General features: G+C 41.6%; 1 long non-coding RNA gene across 1 annotated transcript in view; it reads right to left on the bottom strand.

Moving 5' to 3' along the window:
- The window catches only part of LOC123802749 (uncharacterized), a 476,053-nt gene that overhangs the window by 52,274 nt on the left and 410,144 nt on the right, over positions 1-13,635 (bottom strand). Inside the window, exon 5 of the long non-coding RNA XR_006782632.2 lies at positions 8,944-9,078. This is a non-coding gene — a long non-coding RNA (uncharacterized LOC123802749). The remainder of the gene's footprint in view (positions 1-8,943; positions 9,079-13,635) is intronic.

Below are 13,635 nucleotides of genomic sequence, written 5' to 3'. Positions count from 1 at the left end.
CAGCATAAGAACCATGCATTTTTCTACTACAGTAGAGGAAATAATTTAATTAGTCTGTTATTGTAAATGTTCTGATTTTAATACATTAACTTGTGGCCCATGGCTGATAGAAAAGAAATTAACACTGACTCTTTTTGACTGTGGAATGAATTGGACTTTCCAGGGCAAGAAAATTAATTATAAATGCTCTCTATTTAAGATTGCCAGATTTTTTTAATGATAAATGATGTAATTATTAGATGTCAAGTATACAAATAGTCATGCATTGACATTTCAGCTTATTAATTCCAACATTCACCATTGTGTATAACATATTCATCACATTTAATTGCTCAGTAAAGGGGAAAAAAATCATTGTTCTCATGGTTCTCCCTGTGATTTTGAGGCAGTAAATTTATGAAGACACTGAATGCTAATGCACTAAATTTCTGATGACAGTCCCGTGTTTCGTTCGGAGCCAAGATCAAAATAAACAAAAAGAGTGAGCGCATAGTAGACTGAAGTTACAGCGGTGGTGACTAAGTTTTACAGAATTATGAGTTAGGCAAAATCTGTCTTCAGCATCCTCTCCTTTGTGCTTCCCCTTCTCTCTGCCACCCATTTTTGGGTGTGAGTGGTGAGTATCCAGGGCCGTGATGCTCACCCTGGCATCCCAGGAGCTTCTTCCTTCCCAAGAGATGCCCACCCTCATCAACCAGTGCTCCCATTCTTGGCAGGATGAAGACAACTGTCTAACTTCAAAAGATTTCAGGGGGCCCCTCACCCGTGACAAGAGATACAAGAGTCAGGAGAGATGAAGCACATCTGTTTCCCTTTAATTCAGCAACCCTTTCAAATTTGCATTTCACTCATCCCATCTGTGACCAGTTTTACATGTCAACTTAGCTGGGCTATGACTCCCAGTTATTCAACAAAATGCTAATCAGAGGGTTGTACTAAAGGTATGTTGTAGATGTGATTAAAGGCCATAATCAGTTGATGTTAAGCGATTCCGTTGATGTTAAGCGAGGGACACTGTCCTGGGTTATCTGAGTGGACCCAGTGCAACCACAAGTGTTCTCATATGAGGGAAGCAGGAGGACCAAAGTCAAAGAGAGAAGGTGATGGGGAAGCAGAGGTTGAAGTGATGTACTGTGATGATGGAAGAAGGACCAGGAGATCAGGAATGCAGCTCTAGAAGCTGCAAAAGGCTCTACCTTAGAACCAGAGGGAGCGAGCCCTACTGACATCTTGGTTGCAGTTCAATGAGACCCATTTTGGACTTCTGACCTCCAGAACTGTAGAGTCACGCATTTGTGTTCTTTCAAGCCACTAAGTTTGGAAATTTGTTGCAGCAGCTATAAGAGACTACTACACTATCAAATGCATTTGAGAAGTTTAGTGTCAAATCTATTGTTTATTCAATCTGCACTCTTTCAATGCATACATGGCTTCATATCTCCCCTGCAATAACTCTGTTGCATCTCTGGAGCCACCGTTCCGGGATGATAACTGCTGTCATCAACCACAAAAGGCAAGGGTGGGCCTGAAAACACCTCCCTTCAGTCCTGGCTGTACTGTTCCCTCCACAGCCCTGGCATGGTCTCATAGCCCTCCAGGCAGCCACTTCTGTGCATGCAAGGTCAAACCACTGGTTTCCTCATTAGACACCTATATCCTTTTTTTCTCCCTTAGTTTCCATCTGTGGTGGGCAGAAGTATCAGATGGACCCAGAGATCGCCACCCCTGGTGTGGACACACTATATAATCCCCTCCCTTTGAGCACGGACATGATCCATGAATATGAAGGATGTCACTCCAATAATTAGGTCTCTAATCAGTTGACTTTGAGTTAATGTAGAGTTATTATCTGTGCTGGCCTACCTATTGAGTTGAGCTCTTAAAAGTGACAATATGCGGGGTGCCTGGCTGACTCAGTGGAGCACGTGACTCTTGATCTCGGGGTTACAAGTCTGAGCCCCATGTTGGGGGTAGAGATGACTTAAAAATAAAATCTTTAAAAAAATTCATTTAAAAAGAAAGTGACAAGATGCAGTGGCAGATACTGTCCTACTCAAAGAAGGAAGTGAAAGCCACGCTGTGAACTGTCAATGGGGGCCATGTGGCAAGGAACTGTGGGTGGCTTCTAGGACCTGAAAGGGGCCCTGGCAGATGAAAAATAGAGACCTAAAGCACACAGCCGCAAGGAAATTTATTCTGCCAACAACCTTCCAGGCTTAGAAGAGGACCATGGGCATGAGAAAGAAGTGCAGCCTGGCCAACACCATGATTTCTACCTGGTAAGACTTGAGCAGAGGACCCAGCTAACCCATGCCTGGGTTCCTGACTCACAGAAACTGTGAGACAGTAATTTGCGTTGTAAGCCACTAAGCTTGCAGTCACTGGTTAAACAGCAAGAGAAACAAATACACCACCTTGCAAAAAGCATTCTTCAGTTCGTTATCACTAAGCATGCAAAATTAATTTAAACTATGTTTGTAATCTTAAGTATGCCAAAGAACAGGAGAAAACTTTTCTAAATGAAAAGTTGTGGTCTGAGCAGAATGAGTGATTGGAAGAGTTATCTTTCACCAGAATAAACTCCCTTCCAATCTCTCTACGTACATAGATTCCTCTGTCCTCACCTCAAATGCTGGCAGCAAACCCAGGTAGGAAAGAGATACACCAAAGATTGTAACCACTGCTGCCCATTCCAGCTTCCCCATCCTGACATTTCTCATAGCTTTGATGGTCTTTGTCACTCAGTGGTCCTTGTATACAATAATGGGTTCACGAATCTTTTGTCCTTTGGGAAAGGTAGGTTCCATCTTCACACACAGATTTGAAAATCTCCAAAGGCATGGTGCCAGGTCAAGTAGGCAGGACTTGGAATGGGAAGAACTGAGTTACATCCTGGTATTTGATGTCCGCATCTTGTATAGAAAGTAATTTACTGTCTCTGCTCCAAATACAATGGTAGTCATAATACATGAGGATATTTGTGAAGCTCGTATGATTCAGTTTATCTAAAATACCTTGCACGTGGCTTTTCAACTACTACGTGTTCAGTAAATATTTATTCACTTGCTCTGGAAACATGGCACCAAATATGATACTCCTGATAGGATATAATTTATCTACCTCTCCCCCCTATTTTTCCAGCATTCAGGTTATTATCAGCTAGAAGGGCATGAGCAAGTCATACCTCTGTGAGCTGCCCAGGGTATAACAAATCAGACAGCCCATATTCCGCACAGGGTACTGAACCCAACCGAGTGCTGCCTCCACAATTTGCCTCAAGAGTACAGCACAGATTTCCTACGTAGCAAAGGCAGTTTTCTTCACCTCATTAGCAAACCCCACCAAGGATGACTTTTTGGGAGTGAGAGCCAAAGAATGAGTGGAATTCAAAGGCAATAAGGAAGACTGCTCACTCGAAACTGCAAATGCAGAGAGTGGAATTTCCACTTCAGCTGGAAAGTTCCCTCACTCCACATGCTTGAGAAGACGCATGTCTATGAAATGCTAATGAAGTCAAGCCCATTCACATGTAAATTTCTAGATTTTTTTTCTCCCTCAAAATTAAGTTCTTACAAGTGATTTAAAGAGTAATTGGCTTCTAGATACATTTTCCAGCAAATTACAGCAGTCAAAAGCTTGTTTGAAGGGTAATGCCGCCTGTTCAAGTTGCCTTTGGGAGAACTCTAATAGAGAACAGTGTTTCTTTCCTTTCACTGCTTCTATAACTAATGCAGTGCTTCCCTCCAGAACAGAGCCGTAAAGGGGATTATATGTCACAAGGAATGGTGAAGACATAAGGGCATTTTTGCCTTATCCCCCTGAATCATAATCATATTGCATATTTTCACGATGTTCTTTTTTTTTTTCTTCTTACTCCAAGTCATACACCAGATGGTAAATCCTAGGAATCATTTAATAGGTTTGGCAAAAATTCTAAGAGCACAATGATTTTGAAAGTTGGATCTGAAGCAAAACATGGAGCAAAGGAGGTATAGATCCAACACGTGGGGCAGATAAAACAGTGTTGAATGAAGCAGAGGGAAAGTTTTATAGTTCTATAGTATTGTGTCTTGAACGTGCAGTTGAACAGTCTTCAAAGTGGATATGATTCACGGGAAACTAACGTCCACTGTGAGTGAGCATAAGAGAGGACCTGATTGTTTAAGATAAATTACATCTATGCCCAGACACACTATATCCCAGCTTATTCAGAAGACTTGAAGACATGAGCATAAAAACCCCATCAGCAAACTTTGAGGATGACAGAGTAGGTGAAATCCCAGACAGACTTCTGGCAAACACCCCAGCTTTCAAAAAGGGAACAAAGGGCATATTCAAGAAACTAGGTTTTTTAGCACCACACTAATTCCTGATTAGATTTTAAATAAATAACTCAAGCGTGCTATCATGTTCTGGATCACTGTGTTACTACAAAGAAAGATCCTAGTGGAACTATCCATCTAGCCAACCACCCGTCACTCATTCTATTCATTCACTGAGCAAGGACTTGTCGAGCTCCCGGAAAGCCAGGGACCATGATGGGCACATGGGGAATCAATGGGGCTCCTGTGAAGTCCGCTGCTCCAAAGAAGCACTCTCGTACAGTTGTCGTAATGAGTGCTGTACAGTGATTGGAATACATGTTGTCATAGAACACACAAGGCGTTTCTGAGATTCCAGATAAGGGACAAATCATCCTGAGAACACCACAGAAGGCATCCATGAATGTGAGGAGATCTTTCCCTTTTGGGAGTCAAAAATATTTTTTTGTTGCTGGCCAAGCCAGGGCTCAATAATCCCTAGAGTTCATGTGTCTCTGGCAAAAGCTGAATGAGAGTAGTAGCCGAGGACTGGTGCCTATACAGAAAACACAGAGGATAGGAACAGAGACTGAGTGTAAAGAAATTGATTTTCTTGAGGAAGCCACCAGAATAATTGAAAAGAAGCAATTATGACAACTTTTATTAAATAACTATGATGTCCTATGTGCTGCAGTAAGCACTTTATAATCACTTTTAACCCTTACAAGAATCTTTTAAAATATAATTTATCCCTGTTGTTCAAAGGGAAGCCTATAAATTACCCATAGTTTGCTAATAAATGGATAAATCAGCAATCGAATCCTGGGCTAAGTTTAACACCTGATATTCTATATCACAAATCAAAGGAACAAACAGATATTTTACTGAAAGGAGAAAAGATCCAACTTTGTTGATCAAAATGATATACCTCCACTGTGTTCCGAAGTAATGGAGAGTGATTTACACACCCAAACATTTTGTCATGTGTATACAAAACAAAAAACGAATACATACATTGGGAGGATGAGTTCAACCACCCCAGGAACCAAGAACGCGGTGTGCAAGAGCAACGGATACGATTTCATGCTACACCCATGGGAATGTATCGTCTGGCCGGAAGACAGACAATGATACTCTGTGCCTGACAAGCCACATCTAGAGTGAGGTCTAGTTCTGGGAGCCGTTTTTAAGGACTCTGACGAAATAAGCCCTAACATGGGTGACAACCAGCTGAGCACCACTGCATGAACTGTTCCAAGGAAGCGTGTAGGTAAATACTGACTCACATCCGAAGAACAGAAAACCTGGAAGCCTGAGCGGCTCTGTCAGTTACGCATCTGACTCTTGAGCTCAGCTCGGGTCTTGCTCTCAGGATCATGAGTTCAAGCCCTACGTTGGGCTCCACACTGGACGTGGAGCTTACTAAAACAAAAACAGAAATAAAGCGAAGAACGGAAAACCCGATGGTAGAGCAGTGAATGCTAAGTGATGCCTTCCAAACAACATTCTCTGAACTAACTATCTCAAAGTGAAGTTTGATTGGGCTACACATTAACAAAGCAAAATGTAACCCTCCCATTTTGTTGTGTAAACACCATTGAAGTGACTTCCTGTGTAGTGAAGGTAAGTTTTGATTGAAATATTAGAGGGAATACTATTTCATTGTTTGTTTGGGTTTTTAGCTCACACTTCTGTGGCTTATTTTTTTTTTTAAAGATTTTATTTATTTATTTGAGAGAGAGCGCGCAGAAACAGGAGGAGCAGCAGAGGCAAAGGGAGAAGCAGACTCCACGTGGAGTAGGGAGCCTGATGTGGCACTCGATCCCAGGACCCTGAGGTCATGACCTGAGCCGAAGAGCAGATGCTTAACCAACTGAACCACCCAGGCGCCCCTCTGTGGGTTATAGAATAACCCAGCCTATTTCAATTGTTATTGTCATTTGGGAATTATTATTTTACATACTTGGTAAAAAGAAATGATCACGGTCTAAAGATAACTCTCTAAAGCCACATTGCATTGCCCCTGAAAAGGTTTTGGATGCTTACAGCAGTGGAGTAAAAGCTCAACACAGTAGAAGTGAGCTCCTCAGAGGGCAAGGGTAGCCAAAAGAAACAGATAAATATGCAGGACACGGCTTCACACTTTTTGCCCCTCTTGAATTAGTAATATAGACACATCAAATGGAATGCATTAAAAGTTTTGTTCAGAATATGCTGAAACAATAACTGTTTTATGAATACCCATTTATGTCAATTATTATTCATTATTAATAGCCCACCATCAAATTAAAAAGAAGATATATGTGTGTGTCCTGTTCTACTCCATGTCTCTCTCCCATCTTATTATAATACTCAGTTGTTTCAAAACTAATTAATGATGTAACACAACTTGGAAATAGAAATTGCAACCTAAATACCAGATACTAAAGTTGATGTGGGGTGACAGTCTGCTCTGTTCTCAAGCTGTTGATAAAATTTTGATTACTGGTAAATATTTGATACTTTTCCTTAGATCTACTGTCAAGTTCCAACTAGTTTTATGTGATTACCTAATTCTTACTATTCTAATTTTGAAAGAGACTCCACTCCGCAGAGCCTTCAATTTCAAACCCTCTTATTTCAACCAATGAGTCTGATGGGAAAAGCTGTAAAGAGTTGCAGACATTCGTGTCAGTGAAGTCAATGGCATCATATCGAAGAACTCTGATTCTTAGGAAAAAGAGTGACTTATTTCATCAAGTCAATGTTTCTTCTTGAAACAGAGGAGACAAAAGTTCCATGTATTTGTCTATCACACTGTTTATGAAGAGCTCTCCTCTTCCCACTTAACTGTCATCAAAGTCCTGGGAAGTAACTATTTTAAATTCCCTTACTATCTATATGAGAAAATTGTCGGTTGGACATTCAGTGAGTTTTACGAAGTCTGACAGCCTTCAAGCTGCAGACCCAGGCCTTGAACATAATTGCCAGGGTCCCTCTCCTTCCCCCTGCTGTCAGCAATGTCACTGTTACTGAAAAAGGAATCAGGAGAGGTGACTCAACCCAAGTGATTCACTCCTTTCTTCTCAAAGGTGAACTGTGGAGATAACACCAAAGCTGATTACGGAGTTTAAACCATTTTTTATGTGGTTTTCAATGGCAGTCTAAGTTTTCCCCACGGACAAGACAAAAGGGTCCGATACATTAGTCTCTGGACATGGGGCCGGTGTCTCGAGTGCGTCATGCCTTCCTCAGCAGCTAGCACAGTGGCTGGTGTGAAACAGGCACGTGATAACATGCCCGTGGACTGAGTTTGTAGCTCAACCTCTGTTCGCAGGATGTGTTACTGATTGGACTTCAGCTGCACAATGCTACACAAAGAAAACACCTATTTCATGCATTTAGCTTAACGAGCTGTCAGAGGAACGAAAGCCAATCAAACTGATTATTTTTATCAAGTTACCAAACTGACTTCTCATTTTGGGGAAGCAGCCTGTCTGCTCAGTGCAACCATTCCCCCCAAGGAAGGATACAGACATGAGCCCCTGGTCTGAAGACAAGGACTTATCCTACGGCTAGCACAGTTTTCGTGTTGGGGCCAGAAGAGAACAATCTGTCCTCCTCTACACATTTTGATATAGTAATACAAATGAAAATGGCATATTCATCCCCAGTCCTTAAAATCATCGCTGGAAATTGAGAAGAATCTAGCAACATAAATTTCAAGCCTACATTCACCAGATTTAGGGCACAAAACCTCACAGAATTATGGAGAAAGTCCACCCAATCAATGGAATTCAGAGCTAAGAATTCAGCCACTAAGTGGCATAATTGCTGTAATTAGTCAAATGCTGTAATTACAGTAAACACATGATAAGCCGCTACTGAAGCATCTAATTGCAGAGCATAATGGTGTTATTATGATTTCTGATGATATAATATGATTTGGATATATAATAAATGCCCATAACAATATTAAGACATTTTTCATTCGTGAATTTTCTTAGTACTTGATTTGGCTTTCTTAAACTTTCTAAGTTTAAATCTCAGTCCTTTAGGAAATCAAAGTATTTTTTTCGGTAAAAGGAAAAATGAACATTATCCAACACACGACCTTGGTGAGAAGGTGGATAGGAGAGAAAGGATTTGAAATGGAATGTAAAGTTGGTCATTAGGATAACCCAAAATGGAACTTAATGGCTGCAATGCAAGAAAATGCCTGCACAAATGTGATTATTTCACAGACATTCCTGTTTTCAGCAGTTTAAATGTTTACCTTAAGTTCAGTGCTAAACTATCCATGAAAATGAAAATGTAATGCTGTCAGCACTGACTCTGTTCATCATTCCTTGGAGAAGACAATGTTTTGAAGGCATTTCAAACAGGTTATGTATGTGTCCAAATTCTGTACCATGTAACAGTAGACTGGTAACTATGACTTGTCTTAAATTCTTGTTAGATGTAGGTTTTACATAATTGAAAATATTTTTACCTCATTGAATTTGGGAATTGGATGAATTCTTTGAGGGTTAAGAGATGCATAGTTCAGAGGTTGTTGAACTCATTTCATGGAAGGTACTGTGCATATCAGTGTAAGTGTATTTTTCTTGGAAAGGGGTTTTCATCAGGGTCTTCAGTGGATTTGTGAAGCAGAAAGGTGTACCTGGGAAATCATGCCATCCATCTCCACGTGGGCTGGAATCTTCTCTACAAATGTCCATCAGTTCCTTACTCCACTCAGCATCACACTTTGTAGTAATAAGGAGGCTCTAATCTTTCAAAGCCATTGTCCCATCATCTAGAAAACAGTCCAATCGTTAAAAACTTACTCCCATGTGTTGACCATAATTCTTCCTCACCGTAAACTCTGCCTTGCTGTCTTCATTCTTCTAGATGAAAGCCCTCTGAATATCTGAACATAATTCCAACCACACATATCATTCCTTCTCTAGAGTCTCTGTGACTTGTGATCCCTCCTAGTTCCCTCTCTGGTGGATGGCCAATCCATCAAGACTCTGTGGGACACAATGATCCAGACCAGAGGTGGGCAAACATTTTCTGAAAATGGACAGACGACGGTACGTATTTTTTGCTTTGCAAGCCAACTCTGCTGTTGCTGCACAGAAGCAGACATACACAACACGTCAGTGAATGAGGAAGTGCGTGCCCGAATTAAACCTCCTCTTAGAAAACAGGGGACAGGCTGGATTTGATGTGTGTGGTTTGCTGATCGCAGCTACATGAATCTGATGCAGCAAAGAGCCGTAGGAAACTGTGACAACTCTTCTCCACCGCCGACTAAATGTCTGCTAATCCAGTTTAACTATTCAAATAAAACAATGAAGCATACTACTGATTTGTATTAAGGATACAGTTTAGAAAGCTCCCTAGACAAGCACCATCTAAAAGAACTCTCTGTACGAATGGAAAATTCTCTGTGCGGTACAGTGTGGTAGCCCCTAGCCACATGTGGCTATTAAGCACTTCAAATATGCCTGATGCATCTTAAGGATTGAATTTGTAATTTAATTTAACTCTAATTAATTTATATTTAAATTTAAATAGGGTCTGAGTGGCTACCACATTGGACAGCATAGCCCTAGGTTTTCTTGCACGGACTGGTCTTCAACAGTACTCATTTATGGCACTGTCCATAACATTTTATTAAATTTACACATGAAATAGTTTATTATCATTGAGGTAAATATACAGCTTTAAGCATCATACAAGTTCAATAAATATTAATGATGATCAGTAAATTGAATCATTACAGATAATGAAATAGCATGACAAAATAGGACCCATAATTAGAATCAGTTTTGCTTTTATTGACAAAGATTTTCCATGGAACTGGGAACCATGATCACATAATGGTATAGGCTTTCATAATTTTAAATTATTTTAATGGATTTCACACTTTTGATATTTATCTGAAGCTAATTCGAGCTTTTCCTATTTGACATTCCCCTGCTATGAATATGGATGGATTTTACTGTAGAGTGAATTTCCAAGTGTCTTTGTTTGTCTTGTTCCCTGAAGATTCACATTTTAGCATGCATTGTTCATTGTTTCATTTCATTCAAACTCTGGAGAAAGGGGAAGAGATCATTTTATCCTAATGCTCACTGAGCTCACCAAGCAGAATACTAAACAACAAAAGAATTAAGAACATCATCCTGCTGTAAAGTCAACAAGTTCATGAATTGAGAATCCAATTATTATTCAAAACACATTGCCTTTATTGCAATCCCTTCACTTATTTATTCAACAAACACTGTTCTTAACATTGCAGATACAAGAGAGAACCAAAACAAATGTGGATTGTGCCACCAGGGAGCTGACATCCCATGCAGATGACAGCCGTTAAACAGAGAACCTCAAAAACAAAGCATCTTTTACAAGTTATGCTCTGCAAAATTCCACAACACGCTGAGGGCCTCTGACCAAGGGGCCCAGCATTGCCCAGGATGAAGTGACATTTAGGGTGAACAAGAACAAAGCCTCCCAGGCAGACAACCAGCAGACACAGAGTAGGGTGAGTGAGGGAGTAAGCACATTAGGTCAACAGGGAGGGGGAGAGTGAGGTAAGGTGAGGCAGGGGAGTGCCCAGGATTGGACCTGAACATTACTGCTAGAGTTCTTTTTTTTTTTTTTTTTTAAAGATTTTATTTATTTATTCAACAGAGATAGAGACAGCCAGCGAGAGAGGGAACACAAGCAGGGGGAGTGGGAGAGGAAGAAACAGGCTCCTAGCGGAGGAGCCTGATGTGGGGGTCGATCCCATAACGCCAGGATCACGCCCTGAGCCGAAGGCAGACGCTTTAACCAATGTGCCACCCAGGCGCCCCTACTGCTAGAGTTCTGATCCCTTTATATAGCAAGAGCAACATGGGGGGGTGGTCAGTGGTAAGAATCTTAAGGACAGAATGTGGGCATGGGGTGCAGCAGAACTCACACTGCATTTGAGCACTCTGGTTTCTATGGGGACACAGGCTGGAAGGCCAAATGCAAATGGTGAATCCAGCTTCTGCCTGTCCTCCAGGCAAGAAAGGATGGCATCTCGCACTTAAGAGCTCAGAGTGGAGGTGGAAAGAGGTGAGTGTACTTGAGACTTTCGGAGAAGATACAATTGCCAGTTAGTGCTGGGGGCAATGGCCAGTAAGCAAGGATGCCCCCAGGTCTCTGGCGGAAGGAACTGTGTCATGGAGCCTCCACTCTCTATGAGAAGAGCCTCCATGATGTCAAGAGGACCCACAGGAGTGCTCCAGAGAATGGGCAGCACAGAATGAAGCTGGTGCTGGAGAGCCAAGTGTTTCTTGTTATGGAGCAATCTTTCCAGAACAATTCAGACTGCCAAATTGAGGAAGAGCTTCCTTTTGTTGAGGAGTGTGTATGTGTGTGCATGTGTTTCTGTATATGTGTGTTGACCATAAACTAGGACGCACAGTAAATCCCCAAAGCTCACATTCTCCAGCTTTCGGGAGTCTGTTCAGTGTGCTGACTGACTGTACACATCTTTGCCTGGGCCTCTCTCTGAGCAGCCAGCCTGTCTTTGGCTTCCCCAGTTAGAGAAGAGCTGCATGAATATTTGCTTCCAACTGTGCCTCTGGGCGGGCAGCCAGTGCTCACCAAATGCTGCCAGCCCAACACAAGCGAGGCACCCACGGACTTCTGAATCTCTATTGCCTTGGAATAAAAAAGGGCAAACAACTGCATTCTGCGGGTTCCAAGTTGTTTGCTTATTCGTACAGGATATTCCCAATCACTCCCTCATTCTGGGCCAAGTCAGTGTGATTTCACTATTGTATTAGTTTCCCAGGGCTGCCATCATACAATACCACGAGCTAGGCAGCTGAAAGCAACAGAAGTATATTGTCAACAGTTCCGGGGGCTGGAGGTCCAAGATGCAGGTGTCAGTGGGGCCCTGCTCCAACTGAAGGCTCTAAGGAAAAGTCCTGCCTTGCTTCTTCCTAGTTTCTACAGGTAGCTTAATCCTTGGCATTCCTCGACTCGCAGCTGCTGGTCTGATCTCTGTCTCCCTTGTCACCTGGCATCCTCCCTGTGTGTCTCTGTGTCCAAAATTCCCTCTTCAGTTAAGGATACCAGTCATTAGGTTAGGGCACACCCTAACGACCTCATCTTAACAGGATCATATTTGCAAAAGCCCTGTTTCTAAATAAGGTCATATGCACGGATACTGGAGGTTAGGACTTCAGCCTATCTCTTTTAAGAGACACAATTCAACCCATAACGCTGTGCCTTAAGTTTTCCTAACTGAAGTGTATGTGACTATTTCTTCTCTACTATCTTCCCTTATTAGTCCTGGTAAGAAAGAAAAGAAAAGGGAAAAGGGAAAAGGGAAAAGGGAAAAGGGAAAAGAAGGAAGGAAGGAAGGAAGGAAGGAAGGAAGGAAGGAAGGAAGGAAGGAAGGAAGGAAGGAAGGAAGGAAGGAAGGAAAGAAACAAAGAAACAAAGAAACAAAGAAACAAAGGAAAAGAAAAACAGGGACACACAGTCACCTTAATTCTGGCTGTCTCTAATACTTGGCACATGATTTTATTGGCATTTATCTGATTGTAACAATTATTTGATTATGTGTCTGTTCCAACCCCTGACTTGAAATTGAGATCTTTAAAGACATAGGTTAATAAATAAGACCTGTGTTCCATTTATTAAATAAGACATAGAAGACATAGGTGTTATTCTAACTTAGTGCTTAATGCCTGTCACATAGAGGGACCTCAATAAATGTCAAGTGAAAGAAAGAAAGAAGAGGATAGAAGAAGGGAGAGGAGGTAGAGGGATTTTCTGGTTTCACAATCAGTCTTTGCTCTTAACCAGATTAACTTGCCTCCCCCTTAACCTTTCCTAATTGCCTCCATTAATTTCCCTCTGTAGCCTGGCAAGGATTGAAACTCATTATCAGACATTACTGATAAGCCATGAAGGGAGTGATAAAGAAGAATGCTTTAGATATTAATCTGTCTCAAATCTGCAGATAAGACAGATTAACTCTGGGGGACTCTTCAAGACCCGTGATTCTGTGGATTGCTAATAAAGACGCTGTGGTGGGGCTCTCTATGCTGTTTCCGAGGTCAGGAGCTCTGCTTCATTTAGAACTGTGAAGGTAGGTGTCACCCCAAGAGTACTGTAATTTAGTATCCGTTACCCAAATATCTTATCTCAAACACGTCTTCACCTGCATAAAGGTCTGTTTGAACACCTTCCAAAGCCAGTTCACTTGCTGTATTAGTTACCTACTGATGCATCACAACAGGACCACACATTAGCAGCTTGACAATATAACACACAGTTATACTCTCACAGCTTCTGTGGGTCACAAGTGCAAGCACAC

The sequence above is a fragment of the Ursus americanus genome, chromosome X (assembly GCF_024610735.1).
Source record: "Ursus americanus isolate L20-20 chromosome X, mUrsAme1.1.p, whole genome shotgun sequence".
Classification (NCBI taxonomy): domain Eukaryota; kingdom Metazoa; phylum Chordata; class Mammalia; order Carnivora; family Ursidae; genus Ursus; species Ursus americanus.
This window is presented reverse-complemented; position numbering and strand designations above follow the sequence as displayed.